This window comes from Cavia porcellus, unplaced genomic scaffold (genome assembly GCF_034190915.1).
Source record: "Cavia porcellus strain 051 isolate PalLab524CR breed Dunkin Hartley unplaced genomic scaffold, mCavPor4.1 scaffold_30, whole genome shotgun sequence".
Taxonomy (NCBI): Eukaryota; Metazoa; Chordata; class Mammalia; order Rodentia; family Caviidae; genus Cavia; species Cavia porcellus.
Window position 1 is genome coordinate 44,673,223 of NW_026947513.1, and position 27,148 is coordinate 44,700,370.

Below are 27,148 nucleotides of genomic sequence, written 5' to 3' on the forward strand. Positions count from 1 at the left end.
ATATTTTATTCCAAGTTTTCCTAAATTTTAAGTTTTCTTTTGAGAAATCTACTGTTCTTTACTGGTGAATTTGTCCTTAAAGTAATTTGGCAATTTTATCAGCTTCCAGTATTTCTGTTTGCTCAGCACATCTAGCATCTTCATTGTGTCATCATGCAGAGGTTCCTTTGTTCCGTGTCTCTTTGAGGTCCCGTATGCTTCTTTTCCCTGGATATCAAACTCATTCCTAGTTTGGAATTTTTTTCTGCAGTAATTTAGTGCAACTAATAGCCTGTATTTCAACACCATCATCATGGCCCATTATCCTTAAATTTGTCCTTATAAGGCTGTCTAGTATATCTGAGATAATCTTTACAAAATTTCATGTTTTATATTCTCTTATCATTACTCACTGAATTTTTAGAACAACCACCCTGTCTTTATGATACTCTTTCTTCTGAATCATCTTGCCTACTACTAAATCTTGCCACTGAGTACATTTTTTTACTTATTTCCATTTTTAGTTCGGGGATTCCTGCTAATCTCTTTTATGTAACCTCTCTATCTAATAATGGTGCCGTTTATATACCACAAGGGCTAATTTTCCCTTAGATTCCATAGGTTCCCAGACTCTGGGGAACACATGGACCCAGATAATCTTACTCCTCCTGACTGAACACCTTATCTTTCACTTTGTTCAGCCCTAAAATATTTTGCATTGCCACATCACAACACCAAGATTCTCCTCAGTCCACACGTTAGTCTCTCAGGATCTAAGAACTGAGCTTTTTCTCTCAATATAGTGACTATAATGTTTTCCAAGTCAGACTCATATTTTTTCCTTGACCCTAAGCATTAGGACAAATGTTTTATGATGTAATAACAGTAACAGCTTGAAATTATAGGAAATGTAGGAATTTTTCTGAGTCTAAGCAGGAGTTACTCAAGTAATCTTTGCACAACAATTTTGCTGATGTTCATTTCCTGCTTACTCTGTAGAGGCTCTGAAAGGTTTGGGAGATTCAAAGATAGCTTGTGTAATTTTGCAGAAGAAACATGATAATCATTCATGTCAGTGTTTACTCCCATATGTTATCTGCTTAATTTGTCTTTCTTCTCTGCAGCAGATCCCAAACTCAAAATATGTTCAGTTTTTCCTTTTACAAGTGAACAAAAATCAAAACGATCCTTCCATGGTTAGGCACAGTTCATTCAGTGTCAGGATATCTTATATCATTTCATTTATACCTGTTTAAACACCAAAAGCTCAAGATTTCTAGTAGTCTGGTGTTACAGACCTACAATGTTCTATCTCCTCACAACCCTTTCTGTAAATGAAAATATTATTGATGGTTATGACAGATGAATAAAAATTGAAGTGTGCTAAGTATAAAATTGAAGATGCTTTTGTGTGAATGGAAGAAATCACAAATCTACATATCAGTGGCCAATTTTTAAGTTTTTCTGTTTTAAAATTGAAAGTTTAATATTCCCAAGTGACTGTGGTATAAAGATTGTCTAGAGCCCATCATTTTCTAGTCTCTTCTCATAATGTGTAAATTCTTCATCTAGTATCTTTCCTCCATGAATACATTTATAAGTGTGCAAACAACTTTGTTAGTTAGGAAAATTAAATGCTGTGTATAACAATTCCATCTCCTAGACCAAGCAAAGGTGCTCCTTACTGCTTGTTCCCCTCTGTAATGACTTGATTCTATATTTGTGCTTAAAATGACTAATCCCATATTTTAGATATCTTCAATAAATGTGTTTTATTTTAACCAGATAGTTCTGCATGTCAAACAGCAGAACCTTTTCATCTTAATTACTTCACTCTTGCCAAAACAAAATACTCAATACCAAAATGTTAAGAAAAAACGGTTTATTTATCTCTCAGTTTGTGGCAGTTTCATTCCATAATGGTTTGGTTCTAAGGTAGAATAACATTGCAGAATAGCATCACAGAGGAGAAATAGGCCATGGCAGGTTGGGCATGCAGAAAACATCAAGAAACAAGAAAAGCCAGCAGCAGAAATAGCATAATAGCAGAAGCAGAAGCAGCAGTTATTCTTCTTTCTATCCCTTTATATTCCATGTAAGCTTCGTGCCTTTCAGCAGTTCCAAATACTCTCAAAATGTGGCACCCTTATTCCTAGTACCACAAACTTAATCTCAACATCACATTTACAAGATCCATCAGCCCCACCTATGAGTGCATGAGATTTTGAAGGATATCTAGACACCAGTCAAATCATCATCTAACAATTCATCTAACCTTTCTTTTCACTTTATTCCTCCAACTAGTGCACATTTTAATGGAAAGAATTGATGTATACAGGAAATGGAAGAGTTTATATCCAGAGTTCAGGTAAGCACGGTGTGCTGCTGTTTTCTCAGGGGTCAGTGTTCAAAAATCTCAAAGATGAAAAGGCCAGCTTCATTGCCTCAGCCCTTGCACAGATTCCACAGAAGATTAGTATACTCACTTATCCTGCTGAGCAGTTTTGTTCTAACAGCGGAGAGAACAGAGCAAGTCATACTCCTTTTTGGGACCAGTTGAATTCATTGTGCACCGAGCATAACTGGTGCAAACTGTAAGTGGGAATGTGTACAACATTGAAATGGACAGTTTACTTACATGTCATCTGCCACATTGATCACTGTCATACTGTGGAAACATACTTTTATGATCACATGTTTAATTGAATAGAGATGAAAATATTAAGCTGTTCTAAGTATTTTAACTGGCATTAACTAATGCAAAATATTTTGAAAGTTGATGCTCTTGTGGTCCAGGGTAAGAAAAAGTTATACATTGAATAGAGGAAAAGTGCTCAAAAATGTACTCTAAATTTCCAAATTTTTATATTCTATCAAAAACAAAATTGATTCAGGAGTAGAAATCAAGATTTGATTATTCTTTCCAAACTGAATATTCTAAGGTTAAAAAGAGATGAGATTCTAAAATAATTGTCAATTGTGTCCTGTTTAACTTTTATGCCATCTATTTCATCTCAATTTATATTTTGTGGCTGATTTTTCATAGATTTGCTAAATTCCATTCATTCTGCATTCCATTCATTTATTTGCATGCTTATTATTTTAAAGCTTTGTACCTCTTAATACTGAATTGAAAGGTCATGTTACTTCCTCCCAAAAGAAGACTGTGTACACATTTATTAGACTTTGAACAACTCTCTTATTAAAATGGAATACAAAAAAACCTACTGAATTCCGATCTTCTAAGAAAAAGGAAGAAGAAATATAGTCAGAAAGAAAGTGAGAAAGCAAGAAAGGAAGGAAGATAGGAGGGAAGAACAAAAAGTTAAAAAGTAGACTTTATGGATAGAAAAAAGGAAAGAGGCGTGAAAACAGAGGGATAGAAATGAATGAAGAAGAAAGAAAAGAGAAATAGATATTGGGGAGTAAATAAAACTATAACACCTCACAGGCGAAAGGTAAAAATTTTTGGAGAAACATTACTTTTGAGAGCAAAAATTACTAAATTATGTTAAATAAATTAGTTATCTATCATACATATATGTCTTTGTGTTTTAAATCCCTACATGTTGTTTTACTCTTCCTTTTTCTATTTTCCCTTATGATCTCACTCTTAAGAGTATTTAAATGATTAATATTAAAATAATAACTGTGTACCCACTGTGTTGAGAATCAAAACATAGTACTGTCCATAATAAAATATTAGTACAATATTTTCTAACAAATACATGTGAACAGTCTAACTATGTATCTTAATGTTTGCAAATTACTTCTAAAATATCCTCCTCTCAACTATCACCTGAAGCATTATGGCTGTGTGATTACTAAATAATTCTACAGCATTAATACACAGAGAGATTTTCTAGTTTTTTTTTGCACAGTCAGGTCTCTGTGTTCCACAAATTTTATGGAGGTACAGGGAAACCAGCCATGTTAGGACCCAATACTCAGCTGTTTGAATGGATTCCCCAGAATGATCTTCTTGGTAAGACCTGGAGAGGAGAAGAACTGTGCAGTTGGACAGCAGATGAGTTCAGCAACTGTTAGAGCAAGTGCATTAACAACATTTAAGTATTGAACATTTTACCTTTGACATCTAGTTTTAAATTAGATGTCGTTAATGGACTGGCCATTAATCTTATTGATGTATGCTTTCTTTGGTTACCATAAGAGCATCTACACTTAAGAAGCTCATCAACCTGGGAGTTTCAATTGTATATAATCACCCTTAATGAGGCCTTCGTTACAGTGAGAAAGGAACAAGGTTCTGCTCCTGCTGGGGTCACACTTTTCTGGGGTAACAATGTGTTCAGCTTTTGAAGAAGAGACCATCTTTTTCACTGACTTAAGGAATTCCTCTTGTCTTTTCTGTGTCAGGAATTCTTCTAATGTGTTATGTGTTGATCCACACACATTCCTAAACCTACACCTATTCCTAAACCAGGCCATCCTCAATCAAAAGCTTTCATCACTCATGGGAGAACTAATGGAACTTATTAGGCTATTTATCATAGTGTCCTAATGGTGGGAATTTCCATGTTTGCTTATCATGTTGACAACACTGCTCACATTAAGGCCAAAGTAGCAGCTGTGTAGGTCACCATAAACACAATGACAAGTGCAGACCTGCTGGACCATTGAGGGCAATTATCAGTGATCCTTTATAAGTCCTGCTGCTCATGAAGGCTGACCTTCCATCCACAATGCTTTCCATCTTGCTGGGTAAATTTGGACTGTTTCATTCCTTTGTAACTACTGTACTTATGAAGAATTTAATAGTAGTGTCATATGACTGCTATAGAATTATGTATCACTATTGCACTAGTGATTTCTAATTGTTAGGGACTATAATTCTGGAAAGATATTTTCATTTTACCAATTTAAATTCTATATATTTGCTATTCCATTTTGTAAATTGCTCTTGCAGTTTCATTCAGTGATGCTCTGACTGATAGGCACATTTTTAAAAGTGTAAATATAAAAAAGTTTGCAAAGGAGATATCACAATACAAAGTTTTCAGAAGTATATAATGACTCCTTAACATATACTATCTGTTGGATATTTCTGTAAAGCAAGTGATCATGAAAAGGATGTTTAAATGAAATTATTCCATAATTCTGAGTCAATCACTACTGAAGTTTAGAACAGTTCTGGATACCTTTGCTCAACTCATTTCTCTTTTTGAACAGGAAAATTAAGCCATACATATACAACTGAACTTTTTATTTTTCATTGTGTGCACTTGACAATTGTGTTAAAAACATATATTTTCATACATTCCTCTACCTAACTCTTAAAATTATAAGCAGTTAACAAAGCTACTACAATAATTAAATTCTTTCAGAATCTATGTTTGACTTTGGCTTCAATAATAACATATGACCCATATTATACTCATTGAAAACAATCCATTTTTCTGCTTTTTGCTGTAGTTTTAAACAGAATGCCATGAGGTTATCAAGTGGTTATGACTAGCCAGTGAAACCCCTGGACCAAGCTGTCTTCTGGAACGAGTTCATAATGCACCACAAAAGGGCCAAGCGCCTGCTAGTTATAGTCCATGACTCCTCCTGGGTCCAGTGCCACTCTTTGGATGTGATTGGCACCTGTTCACTACTAACAGAATCACAAATGACATTAACACTAACATTTGCTAGATGAACACACTTGCATATCAAAAAGAGACACACAGAAAACAAATAGAAGATAGATGAAAACCTTTGGAATATATTACATAAGAAGCAAGCACTAAGTACATGAAGTAAGTTACTACTAAAATGCAAATTATAAGCACAGTACCTGGCAAAGTTTTACATTTGTTCAAAAGAATTGTCCTGGTGAATGTGGCATAAACTCCAAAGAAACAGAAATGGAAATATAAAATATATAAAACTTCACAAGATTGTTTAATAAAACAATTATCTCCTATAATTTCTTACATTATTCAAAGATAATATTCAAGCCACAATTTACAGGTGATAAAACTGAGGCACAAACAGTTGTCTGAAGTGGTATTGCTGCTTCATGTTTGGATTATTATAAAGAGACATATTTCTAAATCAGCACATATTTCTAAATCAATACATTTCTAAGTCAACAATATCTACTGTAATATTTGACATTATTGACATTCATCTAATTTAGAAATATGCATACTGTTTTAAATGAGAAAGAGACATTATAGAGGACAGGGAAATGTCTAGGAGAGTAGATGTTAAATATGTGAAGTAAGAATTAGTGGAAAGCAGGACTTTAAGCAGTGGAATTTTCTAGAAATACATTCGATATAAAAGGTAAATGCAGAGAAAAAGATGTCTATCCTTGCACACAATTTTGAACCTTTAAATTAGGAAACAAGCAACTTAATTCCATGCACATATAAAAGCCAGCATAGATGCTTCACATATTTTTTCAAGTCCAATGCAATCATATATGTTTTAGGCCAGCTGAAAACTCCTTAAGGTATTACATGACTCAAAACTGCATCCTTCTCTGCCATCACACTCCATATGACAGCACTTCTAAATCTGCCTGTCACCCTGTGAGCTCCATGCCCTGTCGTGTTCTCTGCAAAGCTACCTTTTCTACTTTACCATGAGGGCACCTAAGTTTGTGTGTCATCTCATATTACATCTTCAGCAGCAGTCACTATTTATAGTAATGAGAAGGAGTTCCAAGAAACAGAAGTTATTGTCTTTCCAGATGTGTGATCTTATATACAGAAAACCCTAATAATTCTTCTACAAACAGAACAGATAAAAAATAAGGAAAGTTGCAATATATACAATTCATGTAAAATTCAATAATACTTATGTTTAAAAGAATGTTCAAAACAGAAATCAAGAATAATATTTCAGAGCACCTCTCCTCCATGGTAAGTGGAGGCAGGGTGGCAGAGTGCAGCCCTTCCAAGGAGAGAAACAGCAGTGTCTCCTGAGATCCACGCCATGTTGGAACTTAGGACACTGGGAAGCCAAGCAAGCACCTGCCCTCCCTGGTAAGTGGAGGCAGTGTGGCAGACTGCAGCCCTTCCAGGGGGAAAACCAGCAGTATCTCCTGAGATCCACACAGTGTTGGAATTTAGGACACTGGGAAGCCAAGCAAGCACCTCCCCTCCCTGGTAAGTGGAGGCGGGGTGACAGACTGCAGTCCTTCCAGGGGGAGAACCAGCAGTATCTCCTGAGATCCACGCCATGTTGGAACTGAGGACACTGTGAAAACAAATGACCATCCTGCCTCCCTGCTATACAATAGTGAACCTACTGCTACATGGCCTAGAGTCAAATATCCCAGTTCCCCTATCCTCCTTCTCCTCCCCACCCCCTTACCTATTAGCAAATGGGAACCAGAAATCTGAGCATCTCCTGGGAGGTTGACCATAGCAAATAAGGGGGACTTCCTTCTACCATTTCTTTGAAGGCAAATATTTTTATTACTGTTTTGCTCTTTTCTGATTAATGGTACTGCTCTATTCAATATTCTGTTTTGATAAGTTCTATAGTGTTCTATATTTCATCTCATTTTGATATACGTGATTGAAAGAACAGCTATTATAAAGATAGCAAAATATACTGTGATACCTATTACTGTTATCACGGTAACCTGCTGTGAAGTTCTGTACCAGTTTCACTGCATGATCTTAGTTGGCTTTATTCTGACTTGTTCTGTTGTATACTTTCAAAATAAAATTTTTTAAAAAGGATAATATTTCCATTTATGAAAAGGTTAGCTTAAAGACAATAACTTTAACTAAGAAGACAAAAGGCATGTGCAGTGGATTGGTAACTGGTGGTCAACTTTTGAGGTCCAGCTGACCTGAATCAGCATGGTGCTGAAGTGGATGTCTCACCTGAGGATGCTTGCCAACGTTAAAAGGAGAACTGGATAATAAGAAGTAGTGTGCTTGGTTCCTGTTACTGTTGATTCTCCTGGAAGAGGTAGTCGAGCTTCTTTCTTGATATGAACTTGACTGTTATCATGGTCAGAGGAGCTTGGGACGTGGTCCCCGAGAATGACTGTGGCTCACTTTAAGGGAGCTCTGGTTCTTACTTTGAACACCACTTCCTTGCTCCAAAGGTGATGGCGTGCTGTTCAAACTCCAGGAGAAGCTTGTCACCTTAGCTTCCTGATATAAACTTGGCTGGTCTCTTCATTGGAGGAGCTCAGGACTTCATTGTTTCTGAGGATGGCTGTGTTAGTTTTTGGGGGAGCCCTAGTTCTTACTTTAAGCATTGATTTCCCACTCCAATGTGGAACCCTCAGCCTGCTGGCATAGATCCTTCATCCGACTGGCACAGACTTTCTACCACTGACCTTTGGGCCTTTTTAGAACAGATCCATGAAATAGACTTTAGGGGTATTTTAGGCCACCAGTTGAACTTGTGAAAGGCACTGCCATGGGCAGGCACTAGGTTTTCAGCTGAATGCATACAGGATATTACCATGGGATTCAGGACCTCAGCTGGATTCTCTAGTCTTTAGTGAGTGGACAGTTTTCCTGCACTTGCTTTGTATCTATCTCTTTGGGTGACAAGTATAAAATAATTTTATAAATTATTTGTCATATATTGTCTTGTTTTCCTTGCAGTTCCTATCTACAATAAAGTGTTGTCTGTAAAGTGTGGTCTGAAATTGAGCAGGCCAATAAGGGGAAAGATGTCCTTGTCCATAGATAAAAACTTAAGTATGGTTGAAATGCCCATATTACTTACAGTGCTACACAGATTAAGTAAATTCAATAAAATCTATTTCAATATTTCAATATCTTTTTCATGAAAATAGAAGAACCAATTCTAAGGTAAGACATATAAGTCTCAAATAGTCAAGCAATGAGCAAAAAACTACTGGAATTATCAAATATCTGACATAAATTATATTATGCAGCATACCAAGTAAGACAAACAGCATGTTACTGAACAAAAATCAGAAACACAAGTTAGTGGAACACAAAAAATTTATATATTTCTGCTCAACTGGTTGTAAACAATGTTTCCAAGTGTACACCATAGAGTAAGAAGAGTGTCCTCAACAAAATTCTGATGAAAGAAGATGTACATCCACCAGTGAAATAAAGAAATAGAATTAATTCACACTGTTTAACAAATAAGCTTCAATAAATTAAACATTCAACATAAAATTTGAAATGTAAAAAAAACTAGAAGAAAACATTGTAGAGACCCTGGTCTAGGACCACTGATCTTCTACTCAGAGGTATGATGACAGAATAAAACTCAGATATAATATACACTTTAATTACAAGGAGCACCAGGGTGGTCAAAGCCCAGTGATGGTCTGGACCATAAGGCACGGTGTCTTTGGCTTTTGTTAGGTGTAGAGCTCCACTGCGAGATGTACTGTTGGATTGTAAGAAGCAGTGGAGGTGAACTGCTGAAGCAGTCAAGGTGCAAGAACTGAGAAAGCATGCATTTTGGAAAATCACACAGAAATAGCAGTATTAACTAGTAATCTGATTTTCTGCAAATTGAAATTGTTGAACTAGAAAGATTTTGAAGGAATCAAAGTCCTCAGTGATCATGTTATCTTGTTTGGGACACAAGAAATTCAGATTGTTTTCTAGCCTGGAATCTGACCATTGGCTTAAAGATTATAAGCTACGTCCTTAACCCAGCCAGTGGTCTTGGCACAAGTCATCTGGGCCCAGGACAGACTGTATATTTATTCTTATACCAACTCATTAATATTGCTTATTGACTGCTTGTACAATGCCAAGCAGGTCTTCAGCAGTTTCTTCTTTTCTTTTGAAGTTGATGTAGATGCTGGGTGACTGTGCCTCGAAGTTAGTTGGTTGTGATTCCTCTATGGCATACTAAGAATAAAAGCAGAAACAATACAACATTAGGTTTTAGAATCCCAAAATAAATCCAAAAATCAACCTTGAGATATCCAAATGAGTAAATTGATTTAGCACATGAGATTATCTCAATTTTGAATTTGGTCATTAAATTCTTAGTTTGAGACATTGAAAGAATGTCTCTCTACAGTGTTTCAATATCCAAAGTTGTACTTTGATGGAGTGCATCTCTAATGGGTTTCTTAACATGCTCCTATGGATTCAGAGACTTGTATGGAAAAGAGGTGACAGAGAAACATTTGAAAATGTAGTGACACTTAAGATTATGCCATAAGTGCTTTACTTGGTCCCTTAGTCAAAAAACTGAAGCTTCTAGCACATGTATCTGTGTCTCTAGCTATAATATATATATATATATATATATATATATATATATATATATATATCACATATTCCATGCAATATTGGTAATCTTAGGCCAGTCCTTAATGAAATGTACAGTCTGCATATTATATCCGAGAGCCACTGAGGAGAGGACTACACCAGAGATGAGCAAATCTAGGGACACAGTACCTGCAGTTGTAAGTCTCCTCATGTGCTTGGCTCTGTATACCATAGCATCAAGCAAGATCATTGAGTAAAATGGAGGTGGATGAGTATTGCTCAGGATATGTAAGATTAACACATAGCCATATACCAGCATTCATCCCAATAACTATTACTATTTTGGAACTGAATTTGCCAGCTAAATCCAATGAGTTAGAACAGAATTTTAAAAAGTGAATGAATGAATTATTCTTCCATGACACACACACACACACACACACACACACACACACATATATATATATATATATATATATATATATATATATATATCAGGGTTTTTTTTGTACCGGGGATCATACTCCCTTACACTTACCAAGCAAGCCCTTGAACTGCTAAGCTAAATCCCCAGACCAATGTTACTATTAAGCTTATTTCTGTATTAACCACTTTGTAAAGATTATACAATAGGATATGTTCTTCTTTGTCTGAAACCAATTTATTACCTACTATGACTTTACCATCATAAAATAGAACTAGCAATTCCTTAAAGAATGCTGCTGAGGTCATTTTGGCCTCATAGAGAATTTGGGACATTAAGAGAATAAGTCCCAGTCTAACCAAATTACTAAAATCACTGGGCTTAGAAGCCAAAGTGTGTTCTACTTGGCTCCACATTTTTAGGTGGCACTAGTATTCTTGATTATCTCTTCCCATGTACTTCCTGTGAATTTTCTTTTACACTTCACTGGTACCATTCTCCAAATGACCTAAATTACTTTTGTTTCTCTGGCTGTGGTCTCTCTTGCTTTAAAGCAGGTTTTTTAATGGATCAATATGCCATGGTTCTATGAAAATATGCTAATATGAAGATTAATGTCTTATCCTTGATCAAATTCTGCAGGATCATTGCCCAATTTTTGTTTTTCTTCTAACTCAATCTTTTTTCTCTAGTCTTCTCTAGTTGTATTCTTTAGTTTTTCCCAATTTATTTCTTTGGACCATGCTAGGGGTACAGCATTAGCTATATCCACAGCTGCTGCTGAAATGATAACAAGGCTTTCTCCAATTCAGCCACTTTCACTCCAAAACTATTCAATGTAAAGCAACAGAGGCATTTTGAAACAAGAAAAGAAACAGGGATATTTGGGATGGTTATAATCTATTTTGTGTAAAAATTCTACAAATGTCACCTGCCAATAGTCAATTTTAACAAATTAGAATATTGATTCATATCAGAGGGTAATACGATTTTGTTGGGATCCCTGCCAATTCAGTATCTGGTTCATGTTTGACCTGAAAGGACAATTTCTGTTTTTGTTCAGTATAAAGTTTTAAGGTCTTCAATTTGTTAGGAAAAAATACTCAATGCAGAAAACTTGTTCATCATAATATTGTCCAACCAAACCAGTCAGGGAATCAGCAGTATCCAAAACAAAGAAATACAGCCATTGATTGTGATTAACACAGAATGCTTGCTATTCATTGTTCCACTAGTTGTAACTCCTTTTTTTGTCTCCATACTCCAAACTGTAAGACAGTTAACGTCAGGATCACCTCATCATGTATTATACAAATGATGTAATTGATAAGTGGGGATCCCTAACTTTGGCAGAATCTAATTTGCATCACCTAATGAGCATTAGAAATTGATTCTGGTTTTTAAATGATCTGTTATTTTTATTTTGGGAAGCCTCAAGGAACTTTCGCTCAGATGCTACAGTTCTTAAATACTTTATAGAGACTAGATATTTAGATCTCAGTGGGAATTACACAAACCCCATTGTCCATTACATCTTTTTTTACATAAGCAAATATCTGGGCCACTACATCCTTGGAGGAAGTAGCAATAAGTATATCATGTGTATAATGAATTATGCAAGCCTACTGAAAAAGCTGTCTTGCAGGAGAAAATGCCTGTGACATACAGAGCTGGCAAATAGTTGAACTATTGAACATCCCTTCTGGAATCACAATCCATTGATACTTTTCACAAACTCTTTAAAATTTGAACTATACATGGAAAAGGGTAAATGTGACTTGTCACTTGGAAATAAGGGGATACTGAATATACAGTGCTTGAGTACTACAACTATTAAGAGTCAAACTTGATGTATCCCAGTCACATAGGGAAGTCCAGGCTACAAAGGCCCCATGGGCTGCAAATATGTATTTACCACTTGCACATCCTAAAGTAAACTCTGTTTTGTTTTTACTTACTAAGTAAAACAAAAACAGGTGTCTTTGAGAGACTTGCTTACAGATCACAATGTTCCTTTTATAAATTCTGTACAACTAAACCCTGTAACAGTTCTAACTTCTCCTGTTTTAAGGGCTGGTGGTCTATCCAGACTGATCAATCTTATTTTTACATTAAACGTATATCCATTAATAGAGAAATTCCAATGGCCCTGAAAAAATGTGAATGATAAAACCTATTGCTGAACAAATTATCTTTTGACCTCTATGTGTAGAGTAGTATCCTATGAATCTTCCTAATCCTCTTTCTCTGATACCCACATTTTAAATATCTTTTTTTCTGGAGAAGTAAGAACACTGGTTAAAATTAATTTCCATTTTTGTAATAAATCTCAATCTGACATATTGACTGAAACAGGGGCATTGTAAGGACAAAATCAGGCCCTTCATAGAAAAGCAGGGAGGCACTTAGTGTTACTCTTTGTGGAGAGCACAATCCTACTAAGGAGGTAGGAGCAGGCCTGCTGTGCCAATGGCAGGCCATTGTTCTATAGATATGACAGATACATTTGTCCAGATATTGATTCACAGATCCCCAAACTGAGTATATGGTGCAGTAGGACCTTTTAAAATTGGTCTATCCATCACCTAGAATTGTTCCATCACCTAGAATTGTTCCCAAGTTCAGCAGAAAATTTCAGCCAAGTGAGTATAAAGAACTGCAGGACAGTGAGCCTGAGCAACTGTATTTTCAAAGTGACACATATTGATGGGAAGAGTAAATGTAAATTTAGGATTATCCCCAATACAATTTTTCTCAGCCTTATCAATAAAAGAAGTGATTTAAACCTCAAAATGCAGAAATTGAGCAGCCTACAGACAAGTAATAGCTAAATAATGCAGATCAAAAGGAATCAACATATAAGTCTGCCATACATTTTCAAATAGATCAATTGCATATGGACATTAGACCCTATTGTTCACAAAATTTTCTTTAGATTTTTAAAAATGGTATGATCAAAGCAAAAATTAACATTAATATTTTGATAAGGATTTTTAGGATCCCTAATATTACATACAGTGAAACATATAGATGTGGCAGAAATTTGTCCCTGGACTGCTAAATTTTGTAAAATGCTTTCAGAATTACTAGCAACCACTTTGGTTGACAACAATGGTGTCTCAGGCAGAGGAGTCTGCAGGGCCTCTAAGGGAAGAGCAGGTTAATTCAGCTTCTCCTCCTTCATGTCATTTTTGATCCTATGTTTTTTCCTGTGATTTCTAACAAATAAGGATGCTGCAATGGAACTGAGGCGTTCCAATTTGGAAGGCAAATTGCTTAGTCTTGCTTTCTCCATAGAAGCTATATCTTTTTTATTTTTAGAGCAGCATGAACTTTTAGGGTTAAGTGCCCAAGACCTAAGTAGAAAATGTTTCAGAAAATAAACATCTTGAAAGAGACAAATGCACCATGTTGTTGGGTGTGCTTTAGTTATTATCCTAAATGATTATAAAAATTTAGGTTAACCGTTCCTCATTTAGAGAACCAATATTTTAATTTTACAACAATTTTTAAGGTTTTAGTAAGGACACTGTTTTTAACTCTAATCTTTGCTTGCTTTAGCATTGCACATTGGATTGCATATTGTCTCCCAACCTGACTTGACTCAAAGAAGAAATGATTAACATCTAAATGGCAAGCATGCTTTTTCCACATATATTGGGTGATTTGGTAAACTGAAAATAATTGTCCTTCTGAACACAGAGTCCAAAATTATTATGAAATATATATATTCATACAAAATGAGTTGATTAAAGGCAGCATTATTGTGTGTGGTAGTTCTAACAAGTGCTTGTGTACCTCATCTTGCCAAAAAAAGGGATCACTAAGGGCATGAAATGCTTTTGGAAAACTTTTTGAAATAACAGATTTATTAAAATAAAATACTCATACTACACAATTTTAAAACAGTGTATGATTAAGTAGATTTGACCATATTGACAGAGTTTTTCAACCACGACACAATCAAATTTAGACCATTTTGTTGTTCCAAATCAAAACACTCTATACACTTTCAACTAACAAGTTGTCTGTAAATCTAGGAAACTTCTACAAATCTTTCTATATTTATATATATTTTTCTGTCCTGGAAAGTAATTTATTTTTAATGAAGTCTTACCATCCTCAAAGCAATAATCAATGCATTAATATTTCAAAGAAATGGAAATTTTGCAAAGTGGGCTTGCATACCATAGTGGAGTGAATCTAGAAACTGTCAAAATAAATATTCCTAGAATGCAGTAATTTTCCTGTTTCATTTGTCCTAAAATTTGTGTATTATTTCATTACATATACATAATATGTAAAAGTATATATATTTATAAATATATGTATAAAGTATATTTTTTTCAAAAAAATGAAACCATGTATTTTTCAGATTGTTCATCTGATTTAGTTTACTTAACATTATGGTTTCAACATGCACCTATTTTTCTGAAAATACCTCAGGATTAGCTTCCTTTTCTGAAGAGCAGTATGCCATTGTGTGTAAAAATAAACCACTTTCTTTTATCATTCATCTGTTCATGGCTATACAGGCTATTATGAATATTTAGCTTTAATGAATATTTAACTATTATGAACAGTGATGTTAAAAACATAGGTTCATATTCATCACTGTGGTCTAGTGCATCTAACTATTTTAGGAGGACACCTAAAAGGTAAATAACTCAGTCAAATTGAATTTCTATTTTAGGTTCTGGATTAATCTGCATACAGATTTCCATAATGGTTGTATCAATTTTCCACTTCCAGCAAAATGAACAATTCCTTTCTACTCACAGCATAATCAACATTTTTTATTGGTTAATTTCTTGACTGTAGCCTTTTTTGGGGGAGTGAGATGCCATGTTACCATTGGTTTAATTTTCATATCTTGAATGTGATGTTGAATATTTTCCTATATATTTATTTCTTCACCTGAAAAATCCCTATACATTTCAGATGCCCATTTTTGGATTGTCTATTTAAATTTAGTTGACTAATTATTTGAGTTCTTTCTATATTATTTATTTATTCCTTTTTCTGAAGAGTAGTTGGCAAATTTTTTTTTTCCAATACTATATGTTGTCCCTTCAGGGGTAGCTATCCTGTTTTCAGACAATGTGAACTTCAAATCAAGAATAATCATAAGAGATAAAGAAGGTCACTACATACTGGTTAGGGGAAAATTTCAAGAGGAAGAGATAACAATCTTAAATATATGCACCAAATTCCAGAGCACCCAGTTATACAGAGCAAGTATTAATAAAAATCAAAAATCAGGGGCTGGGGATTTAGCTCAGCGGCATAAGCACCTGCCTTGCAAGCAGGCAGTTGTGAGTTTGATCCCCGGTACTGATAAAAAGGAAAAAGACAAAAAAAGAAATCAAATTAGCAATAACACAATTAGAACAGGAGAACTTAATACACCATTGACCCAAAAGGACAGATCAACCAGAAAGTCAGCAAAGAAATAACAGAACTGAATCACACCTCTGAACAAATGGAATTGATGAATACAGAGCAATCCATGTAAAAATATCAGAATATACATTCTTCTCAGCAGTACATGGGACACTCTCTAAAATAGGCCACATAATAGCCCACAGAACATATTTAAATAAATGTAAAAGAATTGAAATTGTGCCATGCATGTTATCAGATCATACCACCATGGGTCTAGATATTAATGATCAAAGAAACTGCAAAAACAGCACAAACACATGGAAACTGAATAATATAATCTTGAGCAATCAGTATGTCACAGGGGAAATTAAAGAAGAAATTAAACAATGCCTATAAGCAAACAAAACTAAAAATACAATTCACCAAAATCTGTGGGATGCAATTAAAGCAGTCCTCAGAGGAAAATTTATTGCACTGAGGTTCCTACATCAGGAAAACAGAATGAATACAAATAAACAACCTGATGTTACACCTAAAACATATAGAAAAAGAAGAGCAAGTCAAGCCCAAACCAAAAAAAAGGCAGAAAATTATAAAAATCAGAGCAGAAATTAATGCAATAGAAACTACAAAAACAATCCAAAGAATCAATGGATCAAATGGTTGGTTATTTGAAAGAATAAATAAAATTGTTAAACCCTCAGCCAACATGATTCTAAAAAGGAAAGAAAAAGCTCAAATTCATGCAATAAGAAATGAAAAAAGGTTAAATCACTGCAGATAATGTGGAAATACAGAAGATCATCAATACCTATTTTGTAAACCTCTACTCTTATAGGTTTGATAACACAGAATAAGTGCACAGATTCCTAGAAATATATGAAGTACCAAAACTGGATCAAGAAGATGTAAAACTGCTGAATAACCCAATTTCTCTTAATGAAATTGAAAATGTAATTAAGTCCTTACCTACAAAGAAGAGCCCAGGCCCATATGAATTCACTGCAGAATTCTACAAGAAATACAAAGAAGAATTAATGGCAACTCTCCTCAAAATCTTCAATGCAATCAAAAGGAAAGCAATTCTGACTAACTCATTCTTGGAAGCAAATATTACTCTAGTACCAAAACCTGAGAAAAACCCAACTAAAAAACAGAGCTACAGGCCAATCTACCTAATGAACACAGATGCAAAAATCCTCAATAAAATATTGGCAAACAGGATGCAGCAAATCATCAAGATTATAAACCACAAACCAAGTGACATTCATCCCAGGCATGCAGGTATGTTTCAACCTACGTAAATCAATAAATGTAATCCACCATATCAATAGAGCCAAATGTAAGAATCACATGATCATTTCTATAGATGCAGAAGAAGCTTTTGATAAGGTCCAATACTCATTCATGATAAGAACCTTACAGAAAATTGGAATAGATGGTCTTTACCTCAATATGATAAAGGCCATCTATGCCAAACCAACAGCCAGGAGCATAACAATCAGCCACAAACTGAAAGCCTTTACTTTAAAATCTGGCACAAGACAAGGATGTCCCATATCACTGCTCCTGTTCAACACAGTACTGGACCTACTACCCAGAGCAATTAGACAAGAGAGAGAAATAAAAGGGGTAAAGATAGGAAAAGAGGAAGTTAAATTATGATTATTTGCAGATGACATGATATTCTACCTACAAGACCACCAAAACTCCATTGAAAGACTCCTAGATAAATAAATTGAGCAATGTAGGTGAACACAAAATCAATACTCAAAAATCAATAGCATTTCTATACACTAACAACAAAATCACTGAGCATTAAGGAAGCCACACCCTTCACACTAGCATCCAAAAAAAAGTGAAATACTTTGGAATTAATCTCACAAAGGAAGTAAAATATCTATACAGGGAAAATTATAACATCCTGAAAAAAGAAATTGAAGAGGATCTCAGAAAATGGGAACATCCCTCATTCATGGATAAGAAGAATAAATATTGTGAAATTCTCCTAAAACTGTTATACAGATTCAATGCAATCCCAGTGAAAATACCACCAACATACCATATAGATTTAGAGAAATCATTCCTAAAATTCGTCTGGAACCAGAAGAGACCTAGAATAGCAAAGTCATCTAAGCAGCAAAGGCAAGGCCAGAAGCATCACAATCCCTGACTTGAAGTTATACTACAAGGCTATTTGACAAAATGAACATGCTACTGGAACAAATACAGAGCCAAAGATCAATGGAATAGATTAGAAGATACAATCACAACTACCAACACACTCAACCACGTTATCTTTGATAAAGGGGCCAAACGTGTTCACTGGAAGAACAAAAATGTCTTTAATAAATGGTGCTGGAAAAACTGGCTCTCCATATGCCAAAAATTAAAACTAGACCCATGCTTATCACCATGTACTAAAATAAAATCTAAATGGATCAAACATCTGGATATTAAAACAGAAACACTAAACCTGCTGGAAGACAAATTAGGTAAAAATCTTGAAGACATAGAGATGTTTCTATGGAAAATGAGATTATATAGCAGTCATTGTTCATTTTCTGTTATTTGGTTCTGAGGTCCCTGTAATACTTTCATTCTCTTGAATAGTTTTATACTATTTTGTTATGTTTGATACTACTGTATGTGAAGTTATGCTCAACTGTTCAAAAAAAGAGACACTATGGTAGTTACTATTAATTATGGGTTATCTTATGGTGAAATACTGTATTGCTTATATTGTTCTGTTCTGATCTATTTTGTTATGTCCTCTTTTGTCTTAATCTCTTTAAAATAAAAAAGATTTAAAAAACCAAACAAATAAAAAAATCCTGAAAAAAGAAATCAAAGAGGACCTCAGAAAATGGAAAGACATCCTTTGTTCATGGGTAGGAATAATAAACATTGTGAAAATCGCCATTGTCCCAAAACTCTTATACAGATTTAATGCAATACCAATCAAAATGCCACTACCATATCTCACAGATCTAGAGAAATCACTACTAAAATTCATCTGAAAATTCACCAGAAGAGCCCTAGAATAGCAAAGGCAATTCCAAGCAACAAGCAACAAGCAACAAAGGCAATGCAGCAGGCAACATAATCTCTGACTTGAAATTACGCTGCAAAGCTGATGTAATAAAATCAACATGGTACTAGAATAAAAACAGATCTGAAGTTCAATGGAATACATTAGAAGATACAACTACAACTACAAATAGACTCAGCCACTTTATCTTTGATAAATGAGCCAAACACATCCACTGGAAGAAAGATAGTCTTTTTAATAAATGGTGTTGGAAAAATTGGTTCTCCATACGCCAAAAACTAAAACTAGACCCATACCTACCACCATTTACTAAACTGAAGTCTAAAAGGATCAAAGATCTGAATATTAAAATAGAAACACTAAATCTATTGGAAGACAAATAGGTAAAAATCTTGAAGACTTAAGGGTGGGTAGAGAATTCATTAACAAGAATCAAACCACAAGGGAAACGCCCCAGAGTCAATAACTGAGATCATGTCCTATTAAGGAGTTTATGCATGTTGAAAGAAATCTCTAGCATAGTGAAAAGAAAACCTACAAATTGGGAAAAAATCTTATTGAACAGTCCCTCAGACAAATAACTTCTGTCTGGAACATATAAAAAATTTTAAAAAATCAGATCCCCAAAATTCAAAGACCCATTCCAAAAATGGATATCTGAGGTGAATACACAGTTCTCAGATGAAGAAATAAAAATGGCAAATAAACACATGAAAAATGTTCAACATTATTGGTCATTACAGAAATGCAAATTAAAATCACACTGAGATTCCATGTCACTCCAGAAAGAGTAGCCAGGATAAAGAAATCTACCAACAACAAATGCTGGATAGGCTTTGGGGGAAAAGGAACTCTTCTGCACTCCGGTGGGAGTGCATAACAATGCAGCCACTGTGGAGGTCAGTCTGGAGATTCCTCAAAAAGCTTGGATTAAAAGTCACATTTGACCCAGCTATTCCACTTCTGGTTATATCAAGGAGCCCATAACATTGATAATATAGGTCTTCAAAACAAAGTGATATGAACATCACATCACAGTGCACCTGTGTTTATAGCAGCACAATTCGTAATAGCCAGAATTTGGAAACAATCTAAATGCCCATCACTGAGGAGTGGATAAAAAAAGGTGGATTTTTTACATTGAAGTATTACTCAGCTATGAAGAATGATCGCATTGAGATATTTATAAGTAAATGGATACAATTCAAGACCATACTCATAGTGAAGTAAATCGAACTCACAAGTGTAAATACCATATAGTCTCCCTAGTATAAGACATGATAAGAGTACATGAGATACAAAAAACTCTATAAATATAGTGAAAGGATAAAAATCTGCTTAAGGGGGAAAATAATATCTCAAGGAAAATGAGGATAAAGAAAAAGGAAGGGAAAATAAAAATATCTAAAATTATACAAACACACTTAGGATAGCTAAGATGATTGTACTAAAAATTCTGTAAGTTCTTGGAACAAAATATCTAATGTTCATAGGACTGGAACAATTGCTCATATTATTGTATGCTAATCTGAGGAACTCTTGAAGCTCATTGTGTAAAATAACAACCCTAGTTATGTTCATATCACTTTGTTTTGAAGATCTATATTATCAATGTTATGGGCTCCTTGCTATTGTTATTTATTTGTCTTTTTGTTTTGTGCCTTTCTAGGAATTTGTTTTGTTTTGTTTTGTTTTGTTTTCCCCCTAAAATAGAAAGGATAAGTATACATGTAGAAACTCATACATGCATATAACTTCTCCTAAATAGTTTATCAGAATCAATTACATAATGCGTGATGAAATGAACAGCTGCTTTGAAGAAAAAGAGACACTATGGTATCACTATGGTATCCAGTGCTGATTCTGTAACAGCATGCTGTGAAATCCAGAAATACTATTATTCTTTGTTCAGAATGATTTCAGTCTGTTTTGTATTGTTTAATTTCAACATACATGAAGGTATGGACAGCTATCTTGAAGATAGCGAGAGACATTATAGCAGCCATTGTTGACTTTTCCATTTGCTGGTTTTGAAGGCCTAAAATGCCTTCATCGTCCTGTTCTGATCAGTTTAATACTATTTTGTTTCACATAAATTCATTGTGTGTGAAGATATAGACAACTATTTAGATGCAAACAAGGGACAATATGATAGACAGTGAGGATCTCCTGTTATCTTGCTTTGAAACCTGTGTCTTTTACATTGTTTTCTTCTGATCTGTTTTATTATGTTTAATTTTACTCTCTTTAAAATAAATTTGAAAAAACTGGTTATATATTGGCAGGTGACATTTTTTAATTTCTAGACAGAATAAATAATCATCATGCTAAATATCCTTGTTTCTTTTCTTATTTCAAAATGCCTTTAGTTACCAAAATAACTTCTGTTATACCAGGACTTAATACCATCATATATTTTATAGATGGATCATCAAAATTGAAAGTAACAATTTGGATTAAGGATTTACAACATGTTTTAACTACTTTTCATTTTTCATCTCAGAGATCAAATCTTATTGATATCCTGTGTGTAATTAAATGTCTTTTAGTATGGTAGAACATGCACATTATTAGTGATTCAGTCTACAGGGTGTGTTAGACCCAGATGCTAAAAATTACAGTCTGTAGTCAACCCTAGATTTTGTATTGCTAAATCTGTTCCTTATTTTACAAAAGGCCATTTTGAGTTAGGACCATTCCCTTTTTCATAGATCATATTAAATCACATTCTAACTTGCTGTGACCCTTAGTTATGAGTAATCAACAAACTGATACCCTAATTGATTATGCTTCTTCTTTCAATCAAGCTAAATAATTTCATAAATATTTTGATCAAAATTTCAGAGCCTAATCAAAAATTACATTACTGAGCCAGACAAATTATCGATGTCTGTCCTTCCTGTCAGAAAATTCTCCAGCATTGCTTCAAGAGAGCTGCAATCCATGAAGTATAAAAACCAATTGGCACACATTTTCTAATTTAGTATGTTATAGTTTGTGCATGTCTTTGGAGACCTATAATACTTGATACTCAGGAAAAAGAGCATCTCATATATAGCATTGATTGACAGTTTTCACTGCTGTGGAGAGGCTCAAAACTATAAAAATTGTTAATGACCCCACCTATGTAAGTAAACCTCTCCAAATATTTTTCCAATTGTGACATATTAAACATGTTGCTGCTATACCTTATAATCCTCAAAAGGACAAGCAATAACAGAAACAACCCAATTAACAATTAAACATGAAGTAGAACAACAACACAAAAACGTGGGCACATTGATGGGTACTCAGATTATACTAGATTTCATATCATTGGTCTTAAAGTTTCCAAATCTTGCCACAGATTCAAAAATGATGCCTACAGAGCTCCTCTGGACACTGAATTGAAAAGAATGCACTCCTCATGCACAGGCTCAATGGGACACCAGCACTGGTGCCTGGGAAGGCCCTCTATCATTAACAACATGTGAGGGAGGGTATATGTGTCTGGGCAGGAAATGGAGAGACACACTTGCTGCATTCTAAGAATGTGCAGCCACATTAGATCCAGAAGTGTCCACTAATTATACACCGTGCACAGGCTTTTTCAATTACAGTTTTCTAGTGTATGCACCTGACCAACAGCCCACACCCATAGAGACACATTGACCCCTCAAGGAACTGGACATTGAGACAACAGAATGCTGAGAACCCTGTCCATGAAATCCAATGGGAAGACAATCAAACTGGCAGAGTGAGGCTAGGGCAGTGACCGCATGTCAGGGGCTACTACACACACTAGATAATATCTAACTCAGTTTGCTAACTGTGCTACTGCTTCTGCATGTATCAGGCTTGCTACAGTCAATGAAGTTTGGACCTTTGTTCCAAATCCACCTCTTTTGTGCCCTGTTACCTGGATGGATCATCCTAGTGTGATTTATCAAGCTAATGGTGAAATACATCCTAGACCAGATATATTTTCAGGCTTATAGAGAACAATAAAATTAGATGAACAGGTCTTTGTTAATTACACATCTTATATTATCTATCTGCTTTATGTGGGAGCTATGTGAAAACCCAAAAAACCCCTTGCCATAGGGCTAGGGCTCAAACCTAGGGGTGGTCCACAGATGTTAACTTAACTATGGTAACCTGGGCATCTATATGTATCTGTGTGGACTAAAGACTTTTATCAACCTAAATTGTCACATTATGTGGCTAAAACCCTCTTCTCACATTTTCAGGCGGGTTTTATCTCCCTAGGATATATGTCAAGCCAATCTAGGACAGAACAAGATGGTGTATGATGGTGACTTTATATATCGGGCATCTCAAAGGAACTGTCTGGGAAGAAATAATCAGGAATATGGGTGCCTCCTACAAATGAGGAGCCAAGAAGAACATGCCTTAACTTCTAATCCCAGGGATTTTATTGATCTAATTAATAAAATCTAATCTGGGGCTTAATGCCCTTAATGTCCCATATTCTCTATGAGGCCAAAACAACCTCTGCAGCATTCTTTAAGGAAACTGCTACTTTGTTTTATGATAAAGTCAGAGTAGGTAATAAATTGGTTTTAGATAAAGAACATACTATTGTACAGTCTTTACAAAGTGATTAATACAGAAAGAAGTATAATGCTTACATTAGATGGGGGATTTACATTAGCAATCAAAGTGCTTGCTTGGTAAGCATAAGGTAGTGCGTATGATCCTTGGTACCAAAAAGAAAATAAATACATATATGTATAGCTTACATGTTTTTGTTCAGCACAATGTCATGACAGAACAATTAATTTACTTGTTTTTTTTTTTTTTTCAGTACCAGGAATCAAACTCTGGAGCTCACAATCGCCAGGCAGGCACTTACACCACTAAACTAAACCCTCAGCCCTAATTCACTTGTTTTAACTCTTTTCTAACTCTTTGGGTTTAACATGGAGAACTCCATTCCAAAACAGTAATAATAATGGTCTGAATTCTTAGCATACAGCTGCCTGTTAATCTTACAAATCCATAACAATACTAACCCACCTCTATTTCACTTAATTTTCTTGCTTGATCCTTTGGTGCACAGAACCAAGAGCATAGTGAGATACTGTCTCCCTAGTTTTATTCGTCTCTAGTGTAGTTCTCTTCTCAGTGGCTCTTGGACATAACATACAGACTGTGAATTTCACTAAGAATTAGACCAAGATTGCCAATCTTGTATGGAATATCCAGTGATATGTATACACTAAGCTAGAAATGCAGGTATGTGTGCTAGAAACTGCTGTTCCATGACTAGGTGACCTCATTTAAAGCTTATAATCACATCAAAAGCTGCAGTGTAATTCCAATTTCACATGCTTCTCTCACTTCTTCTCCATGTGATAAGTCCTTGAATCCACAGGAACACATCAAGAAATATATTAGAGGAGAACTCCATTCTATCAAAAGTACTATGCTGGATACTGAAGTACTCCAGCGAATAGCTCTTTTGATATCTTAACAAACTCAGAATTTTAACATTCAAATTCAAGATTGGTATAAATTCACTGATGTCCTAGATCAACACATCCCATACACATATTTTTAAGTTCATTTGTTGCATATGTTGGCATCCTAGAACTTACTATTTTCTTCTGCTTTTATTCTTACTATGCCATAGAAGAATCATAACCAACTGATATCTAGAGGCCAAGCTACCCAGACTTGCCCTGATGCACCTGCTTTTGGTTTCAAAGAAAAGGAGGAACTGGTGAGGCCCAGCTTGATGCTATGCAAGCAGCCAACAACAAATACTAATCAACTAGTATAAAAATAAATTATGAGTCTGTCCTAGACCTAAAATAACTTGTGTTGTGGACACAATATATAATATTTAAGCCAGTTACCAGTTCCAAGGGTAGCAAACTGAATTTCTGGTGCCTGAAAGCAAGATACCATGACAGCTGAGGGCTTTGACTTATGAAAATTGTTTATCTCAGTAATCAGAGTTACCAGAAAAACCAGGTTATTGTTAATCCTGATCTGTTCCTGTGTGGAATTCCAAAATGCGTGGTTTCATGGTGAATTCTTGATAACTTGATGGCATTCTGTTTATACTAGAGGGAAAAATAGAAAAAAATTGAATGTTTTCATTGAATGTAAGTGTAAAACATATGTTATTACAGGATTCAAAGGTCAAACATAGATTATGAAAGAGTTTAATTATTGTGGTAGTTTTGTCAACTGCTTAGAATTTTAAGGATTGAAAAGAGGAATGTGTGGAAAAACTATGCTCTTCACACAGAGCTATCAAATGCACACAAAGGAAAATAAAGGATATTTAGTTTTGCATGTATGGCTTAATTTTCCTATTAAAGAATGGATATAATTTGAAGTATAGTATCCAGAACTATTCTAACAACTCACTGGTAAATAATTCAAAATTATGAAATAATTTTACTTAAAACATTCATTTCATGGCCACTAACATCTGACTGGCTTGCTTTACAGAAACAGTCAAATGAGAGTAATTATTAAGGACTGATTTTATGGTTTTGAAAGCTTTGAATTGTGCTATCTCCTTTGTAAACATTTTTATATTTATATTAAAAACTACATGTCTATCCGCCAGATCATCGCTGAATGAAAATGTTACAGTAATTTACAAAACGGAATATCCATGTATGTGAACTTTAAATTGGTAAAATAAATAAAAATATCTTTCCAGGATTATAGTCCCTAACAATTAGAAAACACTATTGCAATACTGGTGGAGTTAAACTATATCTCAAATGACACTGGGAAGAAGTCTATGTGATTAATAGCAAAATACGTTATCATTTTGTTTCCTGATAATCTTGCTAATGATAGCAAGTTTCACTTTTGTTTGCGACTTGAGTAAAAGATATTTAATAGGGTTAGGATGTTTATAGAGTTTAAATAGTTTCTTAAACATAAGGGAATCTCAATTCCAGAGACTGGGCAGCCTGAGGTGAGTATCCCCACACTATCCCCTGAGCCCCAAGTCTCAGGAGTTTAAAATCCTTGCTCCCACCTTCGCCAGGAACTTCATGGCTTCCTCCTGTACCAGCTCAGCAGGTCTTGAGCCTGCCTGCACCAACTTCCCAGCTTCCTACCATGGTTGGCAGACTCTGGGGATTTGGCCTGCCTGCACCCTCAATTCTGGAAACTGGGCTGCCTCAGGTGAGTGTCCCTGCACCATCCCAAACTCAAGAGTTTGAGATCACTGCCCCCACAAGCCAAGGAACTTCACAGCTCCCTGCCACACTCAACCTGCCCCGCAGGGCTTGGGCCTGCCTGCCCCATCCCCAGTGACCCTCTCTCAATCCAGAGAACAGGGTGGCCAGAGTCCCAAGAGCTGAGGGCATAGAAGAGGATTTCCAACAGGCCCTGGGAAAGCCTTGGAAAAACACTTGAAACACAGAAATATAGGAAAATGACAAAACAAAAGAACACAATACAATCTCAAACCTCCAGTCCATCCCAAGAAACCTTAGGAGTTATGCACATAGAAGAAAATATATGCCATATGCCATACACCTGAAATACCTGAAATAAGAGCAACTGAAATAAAGAAGCAACTCTGGGAAGCTTTAAAGGACTTCAAACTAGAAATACTCAGGTGAAAGAAGAAATGATAAAAGAAAAGAAAGAGATGCTGAACATATCTAAAGAAAACACAGTTAAAAAATTGGAGGAACTAAACAAAAAGGTAGAATCCCTGGATGAACAATGTAAGAAACAAACAATACATAAAGCAGAAGCAAAGAGATATAAATGAAATCAAAAATTCCATTGAAAGTTGTTAAAACATAAGGGATTTCTTATTTGCAAATACATATGCAATATATATATATATATATATATATATATATATATATATATATATACCCATACATGGCAAGATTGAGATATTGACCTCTACAGATCCTTTTTAAAAAATTGTTTGACATCACTTGCAATTTGTTTGTGTGTGTGTGCTAGAGATCAAGCTCATAACCTCATATTTACCAGGCAGGCCCTTTCACCACTGAGCTAATTCTCCAGCCTTAATTTTTCTTTTTGACTCAAAGTCTTGATTTTATTTTATTAGTTTTACCTTTGACATAATTATTAAATTTATGGAAATTTTTAAGA

At 35.0% G+C, this 27,148-nt stretch overlaps 1 long non-coding RNA gene and 1 pseudogene across 2 annotated transcripts; one reads left to right on the forward strand and one right to left on the reverse strand.

The window, feature by feature from the left end:
• The first annotated feature begins 3,909 nt into the window (after nt 1-3,909).
• LOC134474084 (UDP-glucuronosyltransferase 2A1-like) overlaps nt 3,910-27,148 on the forward strand; it is a 309,053-nt pseudogene continuing 285,814 nt past the window's right edge.
• LOC106026683 (uncharacterized) lies at nt 8,916-26,798 on the reverse strand. 2 transcript variants are annotated; one of them, XR_010044717.1, is made up of 3 exons: nt 25,004-26,798; nt 16,954-16,996; nt 8,916-9,806 (listed from the first exon to the last, which is right to left on the reverse strand). It is a non-coding gene; the product is annotated as an uncharacterized LOC106026683 (long non-coding RNA). The 2 variants fall into 2 exon arrangements; XR_001200265.2 differs by lacking the exon at nt 16,954-16,996.